The sequence below is a fragment of the Puma concolor genome, chromosome B3 (assembly GCF_028749965.1).
Source record: "Puma concolor isolate L17-30 chromosome B3, mPumCon1.1.hap2, whole genome shotgun sequence".
NCBI lineage: Eukaryota > Metazoa > Chordata > Mammalia > Carnivora > Felidae > Puma > Puma concolor.
Window position 1 is genome coordinate 33,695,286 of NC_141672.1, and position 22,154 is coordinate 33,717,439.

Here is a 22,154-nt window from a genome sequence, read left to right on the forward strand (position 1 = left end):
TGGTTTGTTAAGGTCTATATGCCAGTTTGCGTTTTATAGATGAAAAGTGCTGAGTGTCTGAGATAGAGTGAGTTTTCAGCTAGTCACTGTACCGGTAAGGTCAATGCTGAGGAGCAGGGGAGAGTGTCAGGCAGCAAACCCACTGGAATCCACTGGGAGTTAGCAGTGGAGAAAGGGCAAGGAAAACCCTGCCTAGCATAAAGATTATAAACAGACTGCCCAAAGGCCAAGTTTGCCCACTGATCCCTGCATGGTGCTTTACATCTTAAATAGATCTCCAGGAAAATGATGAAAGAGTATAAATGAGGAATTTGCAAAAGAGGAAGTCCAAAGGCTAAAAAGCATCTGAAGAGATGTTCAAACTCATGAGTAATCAGAGAAATGCAAATGAGAACAATGATACCTCCCTTCACACCTAATAAACTGGCAATACTAAAAAGCTAGGTGGTGCCCAGCTTTGGTGTGGATGTGGGTAAACATCCCAGGAATTCCCATGAACATCTGGTGAACAGGTCAGCTGCTATTCTGAAGCATATTCAGACAGTGCCTAGGCAAATGAGGCATAGCCTTTATAGGACATAGTTCTGGGCAAGTATCCTAAATAAATTCTCAAACTAGTGCATAAGTTTATATAAAGCTGCATGAAACGGCTGAGTGTAGTAGTGTTTAAGGGTGGTGGAGAACCAGAGGCATCTGAGGGTCCATCTCAATGGAGTGAATAGGTGAAATGTGGTGGATGTACACCATGAATTATTGTACCAGTTGGGTCCCCGAAGGAAATAGATGCAGGCTCAAAAGGAGTGAATGAGGATAGTTTAAAGAAAAGACTGTTTACAAGGTATGGGCATGGTTCAGGGAAACCAATAAGGAATGGTAAAGCACCAAGATCTAACAAGAGGGACGAGTGGAGAAAGCCTCCTGAACCAACCAGACCTGTAGCTTTAAGGGAGGGTCATATGACAAAAGCTGTGACCTTAGGTAGAAGAACGCAGTTACTGACAAACTACTAGCAAGGTGGGAGCCAAGAGACTAATCCAACATCTCTCTTCCCGCCCTCTGACCTCTTGATCGTGCCCCCTGTTGGCCAATCCAATAGGAAGTCAGAGGGCAAGGGAGCCCAAGGCGTGGAGCAGGAAGGAGGAAGGTGGAGAGTAACTCTGGAGAGGCAAACGCAGAATTTCGGTCAGAAATGTAATGCAGTGGTTGCAAATAATGAGCTACCTGTAGACAGAGCAACATGGCTGGATCTTAAAATATAGGACTGAGAGTAAAATTAAGAAGCAGAATGAAATCCACAACACGATGCCATTTAATGTCATTTTAAATATGCATACAGTCTGGGGCACCTAGCTGGCTCAGTCCGTAGAGCATGTGACTCAAGATTTCAGGGTTGTGAATTCGAGCCCCACGTTGGGCACAGAGATTACTTAAAAAAATGCATCCATCTAATATATAGAATTATATATATTGTATGTTAATACAATTGTATATAATAACATAGAATACCTGGGAATAATTTAAATGAAAGACGTGCATGACCCGTACACTAGAAATGACAGCACATTTGCTGAGAGAAATTAAAGAACAAAATAAATAGAGTGATATGCCCCGTTCATGGGTTGAAAGAATCAATATTGTAAAGACATCAGTGTTCCTCAAATTCAACGCCATAGATTCAATGCAATCCTAAGCAAAGTCCCCTCAGGACAAGCTGATTCTAAAATTTTTCTAGAAATGCAATGGACCTATGATAGCCAAAATAATCTTGAAAAAGAAGAAAATAATTGTAGAACTCCACACTACCTGATGTGAGGACTTGGGATGAGAACGATGATGATCAAGACAGTGTGGTACTGGCAAAAGCGAAACAAATACGTCAGTGGAACGGAAGGGTCCAGAAACAGATCCATACAAAATACAGTTCATTGAGTTTGAAAAAGACATCAAGGCAATTCGGTGGGTGAAATGAAGTTATATCAGCAAACTGCTCTGGAACAACAAGTTATTCATATAGAGAAAAATGAACCTTGACCCCTATCTCATACCAAACACAAAAGTTAGTGGCATATGTATCACAGACCTAAACTTAAAAGCCAAAACTCTAAAGCTTCTGGATGAAAACATAGGAGACTGTCTTCACAAGCTTGGAGTAGGCAACTATTTTTTTTTAGAATGGGCACAGAAAGCAGTAACCATGAAAGAGAAAAGCTGATAAGTTTCCTTTTCCTTCTAGAAGAATCCCTGAGTCTCCCTCCATACCTGCCGTGCCTCTTCCGCACCTTGAGGGGCTAACACTCCCCACATGCTCTGTGCAGCGCCCCCGGCCCTCCACGGCCACTGCTACCGTGTTTTTCTAACTTTGCCCCAGTTTACTTAACATTTTCCTTTAAAGCAACTCATTCCCTTTTACTGAAATCTTGCCCTACCTTCTTCAGCTTTGTCATAAAGTCATTGCTGTGAAATCCCTAGGTTGATAGTCTTGTCATTTTTTTTTTCTATTACATATTAATATAAATCTCTATTAAAATTTTTTTTTTTTTTTAATTTTTTTTTTTTCAACGTTTATTTATTTTTGGGACAGAGAGAGACAGAGCATGAACGGGGGAGGGGCAGAGAGAGAGGGAGACACAGAATCGGAAACAGGCTCCAGGCTCTGAGCCATCAGCCCAGAGCCCGACGCGGGGCTCAAACTCACGGACCGCGAGATCGTGACCTGGCTGAAGTCGGACGCTTAACCGACTGCGCCACCCAGGCGCCCCTAAAATTTTTTGAAAATGTGTGAACAACCTCAAGTTATTTCATGTGCTGCATTTTTTACATGTTCTTGGGAGTACGTGAGCGGGTATGTATGTGTGCATCCAAAGGTGTGTGGGGGGGGGAGGGATGTACGTGTGAGTGCGTGTGAACATGCAAGTGTGTGTCTGAGTGTGTTGATGGGTTCCCGAGTGTGCCTGAAGGTGTGGTGTCTGTGAGTGTTAGATGGGATGGGCTGGAGAAGGACTAGACAGTCTACGTGATGATGAGTCTTTGTGGGGGGTGACCACCCCCCTGCCCCCCCCCCCCCAGCAATGAGCCCCCTCACCAGGAACCATGCAGGGCAGAGAAAAGGCATGTGGCCAGTGCCCCTCCAGTCACTTCCCTGCTTATAATCCACAGGCCCTCTGAGGAGGAGGGAAGTCCCTCCTCGGCCAAGGGAGCACCTGGTTACACCCAGCATCCTGGTAACCATCACCAGGGACTGAGAGTACTTCTGGGAACAGCAGGAGCCAGCAGGCGGGGGCAGATCCTCTGTTGCTATATTTATAGGTCTGGATTTAGCACAGGACCTTGAGACAAGGGACTGAGTTCCCAAGTTTTTCAATGTGCTCAGCCCCCTGGCAACCTTGTGCAAGGGATTATTTTTTAGGAGTTCAGAGAGGTGAGGTAAATTGCCTACGATCGCACAGCGAGGATATTCAGAACCAGAGCAGGACCCAAGTCTTCTGGCTCGAAGGTCAAGGATTTTTCCACAACAGCACAGGCAGCGTGACATACCCAAAAGCCCCGTGCAGCCACTCCCCGGATGGGAGAACCCCGGGCCAGAATGCCAAATGTCACCTGATGTCACTCTGCCTGTGAAATCATATAGGTCAGCCCCTGTGGTCTTAGCTAAATGGTCCCATTCAGGTACAGAAGTGTCACGAGTTGGCGGGGGGGGGGATACTCCACATAGCAGCTGGCACACAAGGGCAGTGACCAAACAGAACTAACTTCAGCTTGAGGGGCTGAGGCAGGGTTGAAGGTGAAGGTCTCCAGGGAAGGGCAGCAGCAGCCAGAGCGTTGGGGACACTGAAGGCGGGGGGTGACTCGGGGCTGTGACTAATAACCAACCAGAATGGAAGCGTGTCAGTGTTTAAATAATTCTGGCACATTCTGGCTGCATGTCAGCCTTGTGCAAAAGGATTTCTGTATTTTCACTGTTCTCGGAGGTAGAAGATGAGGACGTTCCTCTCTCTTTCCCTTCCTCCGTGCCCAGTCCCCTGCATCGTGGACTGAGCCCTTTAGTGCCAGGCGCTGTGCTAGAAACTAAAGATATTAAAATTTGCATCTCTGCTTGCAACCCAGGAACTCCTGCTCCACTTTTCTAAGAGACACTCTCTCAGAAATCCAGCCCCAATCCTAGACTGTAGAGATGCCAGGTTGGTATTGGGTGTCATGTGTCACCACCACATGGGTTCCAGGACAGATGTGTTATATACACAGGGCAGTCTGGCTGGCTCTAGAACTCAGTCCCCCATAGTCTACTTTAGACCTCATAGCAGCAAACATACCCATGAACTCTTTGGGCTAAGGTGGAGAGGCTTCATATTAAAAGGAGTGGAATGGGGAGCCTGGGTGGCTCAGATGGTTAAGCAACCGACTCTAGATTTCAGCTCAGGTCATGATCTCACGGTTCATGAGATTGAGCCCCATATTGGGCTCTGTGCTGACAGTGTCGAACCTGCTCGGATTCTCTCTCTCTCCCTCTCTCTGTCCCTCCCCCTGAGGGCAGTTGCACTCTCTCTCTCTCTCTCTCAAAATAAATAAACATTTTTTTTTAAAAGGGAGAGAGTGGAATAAATGCTGCAGCAAACAAGATCATGGCCAACTCAGGGTGGATGGCCCAGACTCCTGCATGGGCACCTGCCATACTCTCACTTCGTGGTTCTCAGATTTGAGTGAACACAGAATCGCTCTAGGGGGTTAATAGTTAGGGATTTATGTTAATATGAAATGGAGAGAAATGACACATTTATCGATCCAGAGATCTTTACAGTGGAAATTCAGGTAGGAGATATGTTGCAGTCCTGAGTCCAAAATCCACGGGGTAGCAGGTTGGGTTTCTGTGTTGTAGATTTGAGGCAGAATTCCTTCTTCTGAGACCTCAGCCTTTGCTCCTAAGGCCTTCAACTGACTGGATGAGAACCACCCACCTTGTGGAGGGTTGTCTGCTCCACTTAAAATCCGCTGATTGTAAATGTTAATCACATCTAAAAGAAATACCTTCAGGAGCGCCTGTCAGCTCAGTCAGTTAAGCGTCTGACTTCGGCTCGGGTCATGATGTCATGGCTCGTGAGTTCGAGCACCGTGTGGGGCTCTGTGCTGACAGCTCAGAGCCTGGAGCCTGCTCTGGATTTTGTGTCTCCCTCTCTCTCTGCCCCTCCCCCACTTGCACTCTGTCTCTCTCTCTCTCTCTCTCTCTCAAAAATAAATAACATTAAAAATAACTTAAAAAATAAAATAAAATAAATAAATAAATACCTGCAGAGGCGGCTGCCTGGGTGGCTCAGTCGAGTAAGCGTCCGACTTTGGCTTAGATGATGATCTCACGATTCATGGGTTTGAGCCCCAAGTCAGGCTCTGTGCTGACAGCTCAGAGCCTGGAGCCTGCTTCGGATTCTGTGTCTCCCTCTCTCTCTCTGCCCCTCTCTCGCTTGTGTGCTATCTCAAAAATAAATAAACTTAAAAAAATTTTTTTTAATAATAAATTAAAAATTAAAAATGACCTTCACAGCAATATAACTGGGTACCACAGCCTAGCCAAGTTGACATGTAAAATTAATCATCACATTTTCCTTGACCTCTAGGGAAGATGAGCACCCCCTTTCTCCCCCACTCTGTACTTACACGTTATTCTCAAACTGTGTACTTCTCCTTCATAGAACTACAACACTTCCGGATACTACCTGCTTGGCTTTGCTGTTCTCCAGATTTTCCACTCTGTGCCTAAGGTATGAATATGTGTTGTGTATTTTCTCCAGACTCTTGGGTGGTTTTCAATCTGAAGATTGAGATTTTTCTTCAATTTTGATCAATTGCTAACCATTTTCTCCATTCTTCTGGCTATGTTCACTAAGGTATGCTAGATCTTGTCATTTCTTTCTCTGTATCTCTTAGCCACGGTTGCTCCCATATTTTTCTTCTCTTCATTTTCTCGCTGTGTACCAGCAGAGTGATTTGTTTTCTAGAGGTACTTACTAACTTGCTAAACGTCCTATTCTGTTGTTCAAACTATCAGTTATAATCGATAATTTATTAAAACTATTTTTTCATTTCTACAACTTCTATTTGGCTTGTTTCCCATCAAGTTTTTCATATTATTCTATTCTTTATTACTGTGTCTTATCTTTCTTTCTTTTTTAAGATTTTATTTTTAAGCAATCTCTATACTTAATGTGGGGCTTGAACCCACAGCCCCAAGATCAAGAGTTGCACACTCTACCAACTGAGCTAGCCAGGCATCTTTTCTTTTAAAATGGCTGATGCCTGAGTGGTTCATTTAGTTAAGCATCCAACTTTGGCTCAGGTCATGATCTCCCAGTTCCTGAGTTCGAGCCCTGTGTTGGGCTCTGTGCTGACAGCTTGGAGCCTGGAGCCTGCTTCAAATTCTGTGTCTCCCTCTCTCTCTGCCCCTCCCCCACTCGTACTCTGTCTCTCTGTCTCTCAAAAAATGAATAAACATTAAAAAATTTTTTAATTCTTTATAATGGGGGCGCCTAGGTGGCTCAGTTGGTTAAGCATCCAGCTGTTGATTTTGGCTCACATCATGATCTCATGGTCTGTGAGTTTGAGCCCTGCATCTGGCTCTATGCTGACAGTGTAGAATCTGCTTGGGATTCACTCTCTCTCCCTCTCTCTCTCTCTCTGCCTTCCCGCTCTCTCTTTCTCTCTCTCTCTCCCAAAATAAATAAATTTTTAAAAAATTCTTTATAAGCACATGAAATGTTTATTTTATTTTCAGATATTTCTATAATTTCTACTTCTGCGAGGGTGAATCCTTCTGTATTTTGTCTTGTTGTGTTTTTGTGTTTACTGATTATCTCTTATGATAGTTTTTTTCCCTGTGTGGTTTGTAATTTTGATTGGGAACTCATCTTCATCAGGAGTTGTTTTCGCTGTGGGATGTTTGTGAGCCCTACGTTGCAAAATGTTCTTACGTAGGACTTTGGGGTTTGCTTCTGTCGGGGCCCTAAGTTCTGAACTAATTTTTATGTTAACTTTTTGGCACAAGAGTCCTGGGACCAGTGGCACAACAAGAGATAGGGATACAGCAGTCTACCTCTTTCTTCCATATGGTTCAGGCCTGGACCCGCCACCATCCCTGGCTCAGGATGGTGAGAAAGTTTTGCTGCGCCTTCTGCAGGCCTGGTTGGTAGAGTTTGCCCAGCCTTCTTTTTCCCTGACCAGGGCTCCTTTTAAGGCTTCAAGCCTTAAAAGGATAGGTTTGGAGGAATTCGTTCCAGCTCCCCTGCCTCAGACAGCCTGGGGCTACCTCCTGTCTTTGAAAGGGCCTTAGACTCCAGGCTCCAGGTCTTAGGGCCTTTGTCTAGTCAAAACTCCATGAATCATCGGCTGAGCTCCCCTTCCTTATCCTGGCTTTGAGTTCTTGCACTATCTCTGGAATCTGAGGATTTCTTTTCTTTCTTTTGAGCTCAACTGTGTATTTTCAAGCGTTTTCTTATGCCCTATGCAACATTTCTATATGGTAGCAAGAGAAAGGCTACCTGAAATAGCTCAATCTGACACGTTGCCAAAAGTATTCTGATACATCGATCTGTGTGTTATATAAGTAGTATCCATCTCCCTCACTAGACTGTGAACACCATGGGGCAGGGACTGCCATGGTGTTTGCTCCCCAAAAAGGCTGAGCATATGGTGAGAGCCCAATAAATATTTTTGAATGAATGAATGAAGGAAGAAACTCTCTCTGGGGCCATTAGTGTCTAATTCATGGGGTTGTTGGTAGAACTTAGCAAGAGAAGGTCAGATGTTTGATATGTAGTGGGAGCACAGAGATGTCATCTATTACACTAATCATGTCTATTAAGGCAAAGCCTCTACCATGATGGGTGCCCTGTAATTCAGCTCCCACCGCTCATCTCAGACATTAGATCTGGCCTACGATGGCAGTTCTATGGGTGTGGCCTCCTCACTCTTCCTCACTCTTCCTCAGAATACAAAGATGAGCCCTTCCTGCCAGAACAGCATCTTGTTTTAACCTGAGCCCCAAGGCAGGACTATGAAATGGCTAGAGTTGTCCCACCACTACATCCTGATTGCTCCTGTCCTGTCCAAGGGTCCCTGACCATGCCATTACCAATGATCCCTCCTTTGGCCAGGATTTTTTTCTAGAAATCTTCATATTTGAGAAGTTTGTGGAGGAAATATGCATTTAATGGGTAATCATTGATCTATTTTTATATTTTCCTTATTTTTTTAAGTTTATTTATTTATTTTGAAAAAGAGGACATGGGGCAGAGAGAGAGAGAGGGAGAGAGAGAGAATCCCAAGCAGGCTCCACACCATCAGTCCAGAGCCCAACACAGGACTCCAACCCATGAACAGGTGATGTCCTGATCCAAAACCCAGAGTCAGAAGCTCAATGAACTGAGCCACTAGGTGCCCCTATTTTTGCATTTTAATTAATCAAGGGCATCTAACTGCCAGGACTTCCAATCGGTATGAGGTAAGATACTTTTAGCCCAAAGCAAGGAAACAACATTTCAGTCAGGCTCTGCAGCTTTTCCTGGGTGAATGACTGCATGGGGGACCCTCTCCCCATTCCTAACTCAGGTATTTGAAGACTCCAAATGATTAAGTCCTGTCCCATGGAGACCCACTAGAAACAGCAGTGCCTTGCAGATCAGACCCAAGGAGGACACAAAGAAGCTTCTAAGATGGGACCCAGGAGCAATCTTATAAGCATTACAATAATCCCAAGAAATTAGTTGGCAATGGTGTGAGGCAAGAGTGGAACAGACAAGGCTTACAAGTGGATTCATGCGGCCTCAGGAGAAAGAATTTAAAATTTTTGGCGGGGGGCGGGGGGCAGGCTGTGGTTGGTATGAGAAGTGAAATGATTCATTTTCAGAAATACCAAATAAAAGCTGTGCTGTCTAGTTAACAATAGGTTTAAAACCTATTGGAAATATGTACAACCCTCCCCCCACCCACCCACACACACCCAACAGTAGACTCCCAAATCCTTAGACACTTCACTTCCTGGTTCTTCTTCTCCTTTCCATTTCGTGGGCTTAGTTTTTTGCATGCTTATTTTTTTCACAGGCTTTGCAATGAGCATGCACCAAAGAACTCAAGTCTCTGCATCACCTCAAGGAATGGACATTTGTTCCAGTCAGACTACTTTTTACCTCACGTGGGCATAGGCACTTCCGGGTAAGGCTGTGACCTCTGTAGTACTCAGCCAATGAGGAACCGGGGGAGGGGCTTGAATGCTAGGAGATAAATTGTCTGCTGTAACTGCCGGGAGTGTGCCTGTCCATCATATGCCCACTCGTGCAAGAACATTGATTAAAGCCTCACTTTACTGTGCTCAGGGTCTCCACGACCCTCCTTTGATTGGGTCGCTGGGCTTATTCCTCACAAGTGGATAATATCTTCTTGAGCATGTTAGAAGGTATACCCAACCATTGAGGGGAGCTTTGAGTTATGGACTAGAAATAATAACACATATTAAATTCCTGGGACACATGGGTGGTTCAGTTGGGTAAGCGTCAGACTCTTGATTTGGGCTCAGGTCATGATCTCACAGTTTGTGAATCTGAGCCCCACACTGGGCTCTGTGCTGACAGCGAGGAGCCTGCTTGGGGGTTTTCTGTCTCTCTCTCTCTTTGCCCCTTCCCTGCTTGCTCTCTAACTCTCTCTGAAAATAAATAAAAATAAACTTTAAAAAATACATGTTAAATTACTATTATGTATCAGGCACCCTATTTAACTTCAGGCTATGCCTCAAAACCCAACCGTGAGGTTGCTACGGCCTCCATTTTATCAATGAGGAAATTGAGTCAGAGGATTCTTAAGTAACTTGCCCAAGGTCATGTGGCTAGTAGGTCAAGAGCCACTTGTCTGACTCTCCAGCCAGTCTCTGGCCACCAGAGAACTGCCTCTCCCGTGCGTGAGAAATGAGCGTTAAGCACTAGATCTCAATGTTGGCTGCTGGTTGGAATCTCCTGGAGAGCTTTAAAAAATATTGATGCCTGGGTCTTACCACGAGAGATTTTTATTTTAATGGGGCATCAGGATTTTTAAAAGTTCCCCAGGTGATTCTAACATGCAGCCACAGCTGAGTGCCACTGGTCTTGTCCATACCAAGTCCACCAAGGTCATTGGCTCTAAATGTGACCTGGTCTGACCAGCCCCAGGATTAAGAAAAAGGCCAGAGAAGCCCATGGCAGTGGCCCAAGCTCAGAGTCCAAAATCTGTAACTGGGGCTGGCTCAGAGCCAAACCGGGAAATAGGCATCAACAATAATAATATGATATCAATAATAGCGACAGTTGGAACAATAATTTATTGTGCTGTACAGGTGCTCTCCATGCTTTCTCTCACACCAGCATTCCTCACAGCAATGCTGTGAATGTCTTCATTTTATAACTGAGGACACTGAGGTTAAGTCCACCGTCACTCAGCTGGGATGGTTTGGTTCTTGACCCCGGGCTTCTCTATGCCACCTCTCCAATCCAAGGCCCGCTGGGCCCACTCAGAACTCTTGTGCCCCTGATAGCCGCCTGGTACCTGATTTGCTGGGTGTCTGCTCTGCACCGGAGAGGTGGGGTGGGCAATAAGGGTGGGTAATGGGGAATCCTGTCCTCCACCCCTGGTGGGTCTCACAGTCCGGTAGGGGAGGTAAGACCAGAGTACCCAGGCTCTTAGAGCAAGCAGAGTGAGCCAGGGCCTTGGGTGGATGGGGTCATGTGGACACAGAGGACCTGAGGGGGTTGGGGCTCTTCTTGACCCCCAGCTGATGCAGGGATCCTAACCTCCGGGCGGCAAGCATCGAAGCACCCCTCCAACCCTCAGGGGCAAATGTCAGAGGCTGTCTCTCTGCGCTGTCTTTGTGCCCGCACATAGCATCTGGACAGAGACAGAAGCTGGGTTCTGGGCCAGTCCTTCAACTCTGTGGCCCTTGCTTCCTCTCCCATAACACGCCCTCCCTGCAGGTTTGCAGGGGAGGAAGGAGCCAGCTGGCAGATAGCCAGCACCAGAGCCAGCCTGGCACTGGTCACTGCCCCCTCCCCGGCAGCCATTTCCTCCCCTTACCCTGCACTTCATTGCCAGAGCCCAGCGTGGCTGTGGAGCCACTTCCTGAGCTCTGACTTTCCATGGTGAATGGAAACTCTGAGAGGGACCACATCTCTTAGCATTTCCCCAGCAACAGGCAGGGCCTGGCACCAGGCTTCTTCAGAAACGCTCGACAGGCTGAATTGTTCACGGCTGGCGGTGCGGCTGAGTGACTCAGCCCATCCAGAGAGATGCCCACGTATCCAGGGCCTTCGTTCCAGTCAACGCCTATTAGCCAGCCCAGAAAGTCAGCGGCCCTCAGCCCTGACTGCACAGGAGAGTCTGTGGGGGGTGGCAGGGGGGCGGGGGGCAGAGAGCATTCAAGTCCTGAGACCCAGGGTGCCCCAGACGAGGCAGATCAGGGTCCCTGGGGGCAGAGGCCCAGGCAGCAGCCTCTCTTACAGTGTCACCTGAGGGTCTCTGTGTAAGGAGACCAGAGTGTTTGCTTGGACTACAGCCTCCAAGCATAGGCTCCAAACCAGATGAATCTACACCTTTCATCCATTCCTGAGGGATCGCTCTTTTCTAATGATGGTATTTGCACAGTAAGGTATGGAAACTTCTGGAAGACATGTGAGGAATAAGCAGCCTGGGTCCCTGGGCCTACCTGGCCACCATGAAGAGGCCCAGGTGGTGAGGCCTGGGAGAGAGAGGAGGCACTTTTGCTGAGGGAGGGCTGGGGGGCGGGGCGGGGGGACAGCAGGGGTGTGGGCTGGGAGACTTCTTGCTGCATTCCTCTCATTTCTTGAGAATTTCTTTCTTGGGGCACCTGGGTGGCCAGTTGGTTGAGCGTCTGACTGTGGCTGAGGTCATGATCTTGCAGTTTGTGAGTTCAAGCCTTGTGTTGGGCTCTGTACTGACAGCTCAGAGCCTGAAGCATGCTTCAGATTCTGTGTCTCCCTCTCTCTCTGCCCCTTCCATGCTCATGCTCTGTCTCTCTCTGTCTCTCAACAATGAATAAACGTTAAAAAAAAAAAAAAAAAAGAATTTCTTTCTTTCTTTCTTTCTTTCTTTCTTTCTTTCTTTCTTTCTTTCTCTCTCCCTTCCTCCCTCCCTCCCTTCCTCCCTCCCTCCCTTCCTCCCTCCCTCCCTTCCTCCCTCCCTCCCTTCCTCCTTCCCTCTCTTTCTCTCTTTCTGTTTTTCTTTCTTTCTTTCTTTCTTTCTTTCTTTCTTTCTTTCTTTCTCTTCCTTCTTTTTTGGAACTAAAAGAGGAAGTTGTTTACTGAGGGAAGGAGGGTGCAGGCAGTATAAAAATCACAAGTTTGGCTTTCACTGACTTTTCTTCGTCTGCTTCTCAAATGGGGGTTGGATTTTATTGTACATTTTCTGAGGGCCCTGATCTGCTCACAGAATCCTTTATCCAGTGGGAAGCAGTGGGGCGGATTCCTTAGGCGACCCTCCGAGAGAGCTCTCACTGGGCACAGGGTTGCTCAGTGTTGCCTCCTGTTTCCCTTCTGCTTCGTGGGTACTACAAAGTAGTCATTCACTGCAGGAGATGGTGAGCCCAGTAGTTAGTGAACAGAAGTTCTGGAAGCCCGCTTTGCCATCTTGGCACGGGTCCATGTCCTTCACTATTTTGTCCACAGCCAGAGGGTCTTTCTCTTTTCTTTCCTTTTCTTTCTTTCTTTCTTTCTTTCTTTCTTTCTTTCTTTCTTTCTTTCTTCTTTTTCTTTCTTTCTATGTTTAGTTATTTATTTGAGAGAGAGAGAGAGAGAGAGAAAGCATACTTGTGTATGCATGCAAGCCAGGGAAGGGCAAAGAGAGAGAGGGAGGGAAAATCCCAAGCAGGTTCTGTGCTGACAGCACAGAGCCTGATTCGGGACTCGAACTCATGAGCTGTGAGATCATGACCTGAGCCAAAGTTGGATGCTTAACTGACTGAGCCACCCTAAGAATGAGTTTCTAAGGGTAGAATTTCAAGGATAGTAAATAGAGAGGCAAGAGGAGCTGTTATTTACCCATCCATCCATCCATCCATCCATTTATCTGTTTATTTCCTCTGAAGCACTTCTGGGACAGGGGCACCTGGTGGCTCAGTGGGTTGAGTGTCCGACGTCAGCTCAGGTCATGATCTTGAGGTTTGTGACTTCGAGCCCCACATCGGGCTCTGTGCTGACAGCTAAAAGCCTGGAGCCTGCTTCACATGCTATGTCTCTCTTTCTCTCTCTCTGCACCTTCCCCACTTGTGCTCTCTCTCTCTCTCAAAAATAAATGAGTATATATATATATATATATATATATATATATATATATATATATAAAATTCCTGGGGCTAATCAGTTCACCCTAGGGCAGCCTCCAAGGTAGTCTTCTCTAACCTGTCCACCTGGGCTGAAAGGACTCACGCTATCCTCCAGGGAAGCTAGATGCAGGACAGAGAGGGTGTGGGGGTGGCTTTCAGTCCCAGAAGAGCTCCTGCTCCTAGTCCACAGCTCTGATCTAGGCCTGTGGAGACCCAGGACTGGCAATGAAAGAAACCAGGGTCCAAATGGCCCCCAGGGCTGGCTGAGCGACCCCTGGGAGGCAGACACAGGGGTGGCGGCCATGGCTCTGGGGACCACAGGACATGGGAACAGTCCCGGCATCTTCTCTCGAAGCAGCTCTGAGGCAGACATGTGGTCTCTTAGGTGGATTAGCCTGAGCCAAGGCACCTTCCTCACAGCATGTGTCAAGTGCCCAAGGCAACACAGGCCCATTCATTCATTCATTCATTCCATACTTGCTACGTGCCAGGCACGGAGCTTGGCTCTGCAAGTTAGCTGTGAAGGAAGCAAACAACGCCCTGCTCTCATGGAGTTTACATACCAGAAGGGGAACAGACAACAGAACAATAAACAAACCAATATGGAACCTAGTCCAGTCGAATGGTGTCAGGAAGAAAGATGAATCGGGATAACGGGAGAGAGTGAGTGGAGTGGAAAGGTGAGCTATTTCTACTTGTGGGCTGGGGAGGCCTCTGAAGAGAAGACCCTGACCTGAGCAGAGGCCTGAGGGAAGGGAGTGGGACAAGGAGATTTGGGGGAAGGAACAGAGGTCCTGCTGTGAGAAGGAACTTGAGGCATGATGAGGAGGTCAACGCGGCTGCAGCTTTGGAAAGGAGAGTGTGGTGGCACCTGGGGGTGCAGAGGTAGGCAGGGCCGCAGCTCTGGGCCCATGGAACCCAGCTTTCTCTATGTGACCGACAGGAGGCCAGGGACTGGCTTCGGAGGCACCCAGAGCAAGGGATTCGAAAGCTGCTGACATACTATGGAAGTTGAGCTGACAGGATTTGATGATGGAATGGAGGCAGGTGTGAGGAATGAGGAGGCAAGGCAGATTCCTAGGCTTCCCTCATGAGCTTCCAGGTCAACGGTGCTGGTAAGGGGACGTTGAGAATTCCGCTCGGGACACGTGATGTTTGAGGTGCCCGTGGGCCACCCCCGTGGAGATATTAGTATGCAGCTGAAGCCGTGAGGCTCGTGTCTGGGGTTGGGCATGGCTTGCGGGTGGGGCTGACAGTTACGGGAGAGATGGGATCCCTGGAGAAACTTAGAAGGGAAGGGGAGGGAAGTGAGCACTGAACCCTGGGCCTCTACCAGGGAGAGGAGGTGGAACCAGCCCAGGAGACTGAAAGAGAGGAGGCAGAGAGGAAAGATGAGCTGTACTGACCAAAGGAAGGCACACCGGCAGGACAGGGGAGGCTCGACTGTGCCCAAAACCGCTGGCAGTCTGGACTGGCACGTTGGAGGTCACGGGTGAGCTGGACAAGAGAGCTTCAGCGGGGCGGTGGGGACCGAGGCCTCAGAAGAGTGAGCACAGGTTGAATAGGACAGCAGGGGACCGAGATGCTAGGGCAGACGAATCTCCTCGAGGGACGTTGCTACACAAGGGAACAGGGAAATGGAACCGTAGACGAGCCGTTTGGACCTGCGAGCAGAAGATGGAGAAGCTGGGTGGTCACTGATGACCTTGCCGAGGGACTTCAGAGCCGCAGAGGTGGACAGGGGACCACGGTGTTAGTTGGGAGGCTGGCACGTCCTCCCTGAGACTGGAAGGAAAGAGGGAAGGAAGGATAAATACTCAGGCAACCCTGAAGGGGTTGGAGGGCCTCGGCCGGTGCTCTTCCTCTCTGGCCTGAAATTTCACCTTGACTGTTTCTGGAAGGCTGACTGTTAGCAACCAAAGAGAAAGATGCTACCTTAAGCACCACCCACTCACTATCAGCCAAGAGCAGAGCCGAGATGGAGGCTGGAGGAGGAAGGCCCCAAAATGAAGGGTGAGCTCTAGTTAGAGCCCTTTTGGCCAAGACTGCTTATGCCTGGGTGGGTCTGGTCGGAAAAGCTGGCTTGGCAGGGGATGGGACATCAGCCGTCCACAGCCTTGCAGCCCAGGAGTTCGCTTGCTACTGGATGAGCATTCACTCAGGAGCCCATCAGCTCCGGCTGGGGGCCTGGTGACACAGAGGGGCTAACAGGCCTCTGGCAGGGTGAAGGCCCTCCTGCTGTCTCCCCCTTCCCAAAGGGCCGCCTCCTCCCACACCAGTGAAATGAGGATAACTTCGACATCTAGAAAAAGGATGTACCAGTTAGGATGCCTTAGGCCAATGGGACAGTGATGCTTGCTACTCAAAAGTATGGTCCCTGAACCAGCAACATCAACATCAACTAGGATCTTGCTAAGGCTATAGAAGCTAAGACCTACCAAATCAGTCTTAGTTTAGTGAAATTCCCGGATGATTCATAAGCACATTAAAGTCTGAGAAGCACTGGCTTATGCTACAGGTTCTCAAATTTGCTACACCTTGGAATCAGCAGATTTTTAAAAGTTCTGATGCCTGAGTACCACCTACCTTCCCCACTCCTCCCAGGGATGCTGACTTTACTGGTATGAGCTATGGCTTGGGAGCAGGAATTGTAAACCTTCCCAGGTGATCCTAACATGCTAACTTAGCCACAAACTTTGAGAACCCTAACTTAAACTGTAAAGATATTTATTTTGGGAGTTAGATTCCAGGGTAGGCTCAGCAACCCCCTGATGTAATTGAAGACAAATGATTATTAGAGTTTTTTGTTTTTTGTTTTTATCCTTAGGCTTGTCGCCTCATGGTTATAAGATGGCTGCCACAGCTCCTGGAATCATTCACCCACATGACAGCGTTCAGAGGTTGGGAATGAGGTGCAGGGCCAATGCACTAAGAGTTTGCTTTTTGACTTCTTTTGTCAAGCGGGGAAAAACCTTTCTTAGATCCTTGCAACAGATGTCCCCTTGGTTCTCATGGGGCAAAGATGGGTCACCCTTAGCTGCTGGGGAGACTCGGAAAGTGAGTTTTGGGGTTTTTCATTGTCCATGGGGGGAAGCAGAAAGTGGAGAAGAGGACTGAAAAGGGTTACTGGGCAGGTAGTCAGCGGTGTCTGCCCTAAAAGACACATCTGAAGTACAAATGCACATGTGGAAACTTAACACATAAAATAACTAAGTAATTAGTTAACTAATTATTTAACACAAGCAAACAGGAAAGGTCTGGGTCTTCTATTAGCTTTCTGTTTTTAATTTACTTGACCAATTAGTTAATCATTCTTTCTGTTTAATTGATTTGCTTTAGGTTTGCCTGGATCAGAAATCAAAAAGGTTTTCTTTAAAACACAAGCTCCTTGGAAGGCAGAAATTCCCATCTGAATGTAAACTGTGCTTTGTTCCTCGCTCGGTGTCACTACACTCAGTAAAAGTGTAGGTGGAGAAAACAAGTATTAAGGTAGCAGACCACACCAATCAATGCTCCTCAAACTAACAAATGTGCTGTCCACAGCAGGTGCATAGAAAAACCCTTAGAATTTCATGTACACAGAAATTCCACTTCTGGGAATTAGTCCTAGGGAAATAATCATATATGCATTTCAGAAATAGTCATTGATAAATTGCTTATAAAAGTCAGGAACAACTGGGGTGCCTGGGTGGCTCAGTTGATTAAGCATCTGGCTTCAGCTCAGGGCATGATCTCCTGGTTTGTGGGTTCAAGTCCCACATCAGGCTCTCTGCTGTCAGCGCGGAGCCCGCTTCGGGTCTTCTGTCTCCCTCTCTCTCTCTCTGCCTCTCCCGCACTCTCTGTCTGTCAAAAATAAGTAAACATTAAAAAAAAATCAGGAACTTACATTTTCAATGAGAGGGCATTGCTTATAGGACACAGCCATACAATGTGATACTATACAGCCATAAAAAAAAATGACAATGTTGGGTGGTATTTAATGGCATGGGAAAATGTTCACAATATGTTATTAAGTAAAAAAAAAGCACTTTATAGAGCAGTGTATAGTATAATCACATTAAAAAATTTAAAAGGAGTGCCTGGCTAACTTAGAGTGTGTGACACTTGATCTCAGGCTCTTGTGTTCAAGCCCTACATTGGGCCTAGAGCTTACTTAACAAAACAAAATTAAAATAAAATAAATAAATAAAATTATTTTTTTTTAATTTAAAGTATATGTGTGCTAAGAAAATAACCACTGTAAGAAGACATTACATAAATATTGCCTTTCTGAGTGGTAGGATTATGTGAGGTTTTGGTTTTTCTTTTGACTCCTCTGTAGTAAACATATTTTATTTTGCTATAAGGAGAAAAGTTAGAGTTCTTCAGCCCAGACAACTTAGCATGTGTTTGTGGAACTCTGATCCAGGCTTCCCTTTCTCCCATCTTCTCCCTAACCCCCACTCCCCATCCCCCTCCACCCCAAACCCCCCACCGTCCTCCCCCCCCATCCCTAAGCAAGAAACCTCTCCCCCACTCCCCCAACTGGGAATTTTCATGGAAACTTCTGGAGACCCCGCCCACTTGGCCCAGTTTATGTTTTGGTGGAAACTCTTAATGTTTCCATTGTCTGCCTTGAGAGTGTTGAAATTATTCATCTTAATTAAGTGTTGCCTAGGTGTTATTTTGACAGACTCTCACCCATTGAATTTTCTTTACCTCTTCTTTGTTTTAGAAGCCAAGAAGGAAAATGCTTTAGTGGGAGGGTAACTCTCCCGTTTGCAGTCACTGCATCTGAAAGATGGCTGGAAGAAACGACAGTCAGTTTGGCCCCAGGCTGGCCTGACTTCCCACTCAGCCGGTTTTTTGGAGTCTTGAAAGCCAGCAAGAACTCTTTCTTTGCAGAAGTACCTGCCAGGGTTCCAAGGTGAGTCAGATAACATCCCTTACCTAAGTAACCCAGGTGCTGTTTTCACGAGTGGATGTTTATCCTCTGAACTAAAATGTGCATTCCTACTGCGTGCCACAAGGTTCCATGGGGAGAGGGAGCAGGTCTAGACAGGTGACCATGGGCAGCCTCTCAGAGGTGGTGGCATTTGAGCTGAGACTTAAGTGGACATCCAACCATAAACAAATCTGGGGAAACAGAGTTCCAGAGGAAAACAACAAGGGCAAAGACTCGTTTGGGAATGAGCTTGGCCATTTCTAGGAAAAGACAGAAGCCTGCGGGGTCTTTTCCTGGGATAAATTCCCACACTAGGGTGACAGGACCAAAAGTTAGAGACATTTTTATGACTTTTGATTACCACCCCCCACATATATGACTGGCTTGTTTTCCAAAATGAACATATACAGGATCATGTGTCCAATTGTCAATGGTTGTTATTCCAGGGGCGTGGGATTCAGAGGTTGACACGATGAGAAAAGGGACTTTAAAGTTCCCATCGTCTGCATGATTTAACTTTTGGCTATATATATATTGGTATACATAATTTTATTTTACATTTAAATTGGTTTTAATGTTTATTTTTGAAAGGGAGAGAGAGCGTGCAAGGGGGAGAGGGGCAGAAGAAGAGGGAGACACAGAATCTGAAGCAGGCTCCAGGGTGCGAGCTGTCAGCACAGAGTCCCACGCGTGAATTGAACTCACCAGCCACGAGACCATGACCTGAGCCGAAGTCAGACGCTCAACTGACTGAACCACCCAGGTTCCCCAGTATATATCATTTCTTTTTTAAGTTTATTCATTTGTTCTGAGAGAGAGAACAGTGCAAGTCGGGGAAGGGCAGAGAGAGAGAAGGAAAGAGAGAGAATCCCAAGCAGGCTTTGTGCTGTCAGCATAGAGCTTGATGAGTGGCTGGAACCCAGGAACCATGAGAGATCATGACTTGAGCTGAAGTCAAACACTCAACCAACTGAGCCATCCAAGTGCCCCTGGTGTATATCATTTTTAAAATTTAAAGTGACCTAATGTTTTAGAACCCTAGTAATAAGAAGGTGGTAGATAATAGTGTTTTATTATTCTAAATATCATACATGCATTATATGAATTCCATTGTATCTCTGAAATATTTCATATCAAGCACTTGATTTTTGTAACATGTAGTAATCGAGGGGTCCCTGGGTGGCTCAGTTGGTTAGGTGGCTGACTCTGATTTTGGGTCAGGTTAGGATCTCATTTGTGAGTTCGAGCCCCATGTTGGGCTCTGCTCTGACAATGCAGAGCCTGCTTGGGATTGTGTCTCCATCTCTCTGCCCCTCCTCTGCTCTCTGTCTCTCAAAATAAATAAATAAACTTTAAAAAGTATTAATTTATACACACAAGGATTGCTGATTATTTCTTTTTAACATTTTTGCTTCTTTATTTGGTTTGCTTTGCTCTGATGTTAGATAAACCACTTTATACTATGTCAGTTTCAGTTTTTTGTCAAATGGGAAGAAATATCTGACTAACCTCTCAATTCCCTAACAGAATTGTTCGGAAAGTTAAATAGAATAGTAAATGGAAGGCACTCTACAAATTTTTAAATGCAGTAAAAATAGAACAGAGGAAAGAAAATTAGGAATGATTTTTCATCTGGAATGGATTTCTCCTTTTTCCACATCTCACCAAGGCCAGTGGCTTCTCAGTTCACCTTTCCTGGACTCTCCCATTCACCCTGATCTCTCCATCCTCTCAAGTGTTCTTTTTTCTTTCTTCTTTTTTTTTTTTTAAATTTTAATGTTTTTATTTTATTTTTGAGAGAGAGAGAGAGAGTCAGAGTCTGAGTTGGGGAGGGGCAGAGAGAGAGGGAGACACAGAATCCGAAGCAGCCTCCAGGCTCTGAGCTGTCAGCACGCGGGGCTAAACTCATGAATCACGAGATCGTGACCTGAGCCAAATTCGGATGCTCAACCGACTGAGCCACCCAGGTCCCCCTCCATTCTCTCAAGTGTTCTTAAAACTAAGGCTACACGATGTGGCACTTTAATGGTTTTGTATGCATTGATGATGACACAATATCCTGCTGGTGGGATTTGAGGCATTGGTGAGTAGGTAGAGGAGAGGAGATAATTTGGGGAAAAGGGTGCTCTTTCACGGAGAGTTGTGTGTGTCAGGAAGGGCTTCGAGTTTGGAAGAACCAAGTCCTGGTGTGAGTATTTCAGTGACTAGCTCTGAGCAGGTCAAGTCTTTTCACCTTCCTGGTTTCAGTTTCTTGAGTTGCGGAACACCTTCGCTCTGCCATTTACTACTTGGAGGCCGTTAAATGTCCTGTGGTCACTGTCCTCTACGCTCACCACTGTCCAGTCCTCGTCGCCCTCCCGGAACATGGGAGGCTCGGCGCTCTTGTGCTTGGGCAGGGTCGTGGGACTAGTTGCTGGCACATGAAATGACAGAGGAAGCACACTTCCAGGCGGTGAGAAAGGCACGCCTGCGTCTCTAGGCTCCCTCTTGCCCCGCCATGCTGTGGAGGAGGCCCGGTGGCGACATGCTGTGCCAGAAACTTGTGCTGACGCGGTGTGCCAAAAGGTCAAAGCAGCCGGGGTCCCCGAGTCACTGCACGGAAGGCTGCTGGTGAGTGGGAAATATTCTGTAACCGCATAAAACCGCTGACATTCTTGACACTATTACCACAGCACAGCTTAGCCTATCCTAGCTAACACACAAACTGAGTCTGAGTTTCCCCTCCTCTGGGAGAAAGACGCCTCATTCACATGGTTGTGGTGCAGATGTGATGAGAGGACGTATGGCAGGTTCTGAGCCCAATATGGTTCACGGAAAGAGCTCACTAAACGTTCGCTTCTTGCCCTCCCCTAACAAGATGGTCATTCTTGGCAAAGGCAGACAAGGCCATCGGACCAGACCTTCCCGTGGATCTCTGGGGCATAACAATGAGGTCAATAGCTCCCTATGGAAGTAGGCAGCAAGTATTATGAGTTCTGTCTCTCCACACTCCCCGGCTCCTTCCATGTAGATCCTGGGGCAGTAATTTGGGGTTGTTGAGAGATGTGGTACTGATGGCTTCTGGCATCCACCTTCCATTTGCCACAAGCTGTGGCAGCCACACTTTCTCCTCACCACTGCCACCAGCTGCCTCCATCTTGTGGTGGGGGGTGGGGGTGGGGAGGGTGCCTTCCTCATTTACCACGAATTGTCCCCCTTGGTGCCATGCGACAGGAAAGAAACATTTGGGAATATCGGCATCTGGTAGGGCCCCTCCCTTACTCTATGCCTTGACTCTAATACAAAATAATAAAAGTAAATAAGTAACGTGAAAACAAACCTCTGGGCTGTAAGTGCCTTTTTTTTTGAAAGAGGCAAGTTTAGTGAGGTGGTGGTGGTACGAGGAGGAGGACGCGAATATGGGAGTTCAATGGGGAGAAACAACCCCCCCCCAGGGAAAGCACCTGGCCCTTGTTAAAGATGGCTGCCTCCACTCTGGAAAACAGTGTGGAGGTTCCTCAAAAAATTAAAAATAGACCTACCCTATGACCCAGCAGTAGCACTGCTAGGAATTTACCCAAGGGATACAGGAGTACTGATGCATAGGGGCACTTGTACCCCAATGTTTATAGCAACACTCTCAACAATGGCCAAATTGTGGAAAAAGCCTAAATGTCCATCAACTGGTGAACGGATAAAGAAATTGTGGTTTATATACACAATGGAGTACTACATGGCAATGAGAAAGAATGAAATATGGCCCTTTGTAGCGATGTGGGTGGAACTGGAGTGTGTGATGCTAAGTGAAATAAGCCATACAGAGAAAGACAGATACCATATGGTTTCACTCTTATGTGGATCCTGAGAAACTTAACAGAAACCCATGGGGGAGGGGAAGGAAAAAAAAAT

The 22,154-nt window shown here is 46.8% G+C and overlaps 1 long non-coding RNA gene across 1 annotated transcript in view; it reads left to right on the plus strand.

Annotated features, from left to right (window-relative positions):
* LOC147579867 (uncharacterized) overlaps window positions 1-21,584 on the plus strand; it is a 45,369-nt gene extending 23,785 nt beyond the window's left edge. The window contains exons 2-4 of the long non-coding RNA XR_015252231.1: window positions 9,085-9,195; window positions 18,057-18,248; window positions 20,514-21,584. This is a non-coding gene — a long non-coding RNA (uncharacterized LOC147579867). The remainder of the gene's footprint in view (window positions 1-9,084; window positions 9,196-18,056; window positions 18,249-20,513) is intronic.
* The last annotated feature ends 570 nt before the right edge of the window (window positions 21,585-22,154 follow it).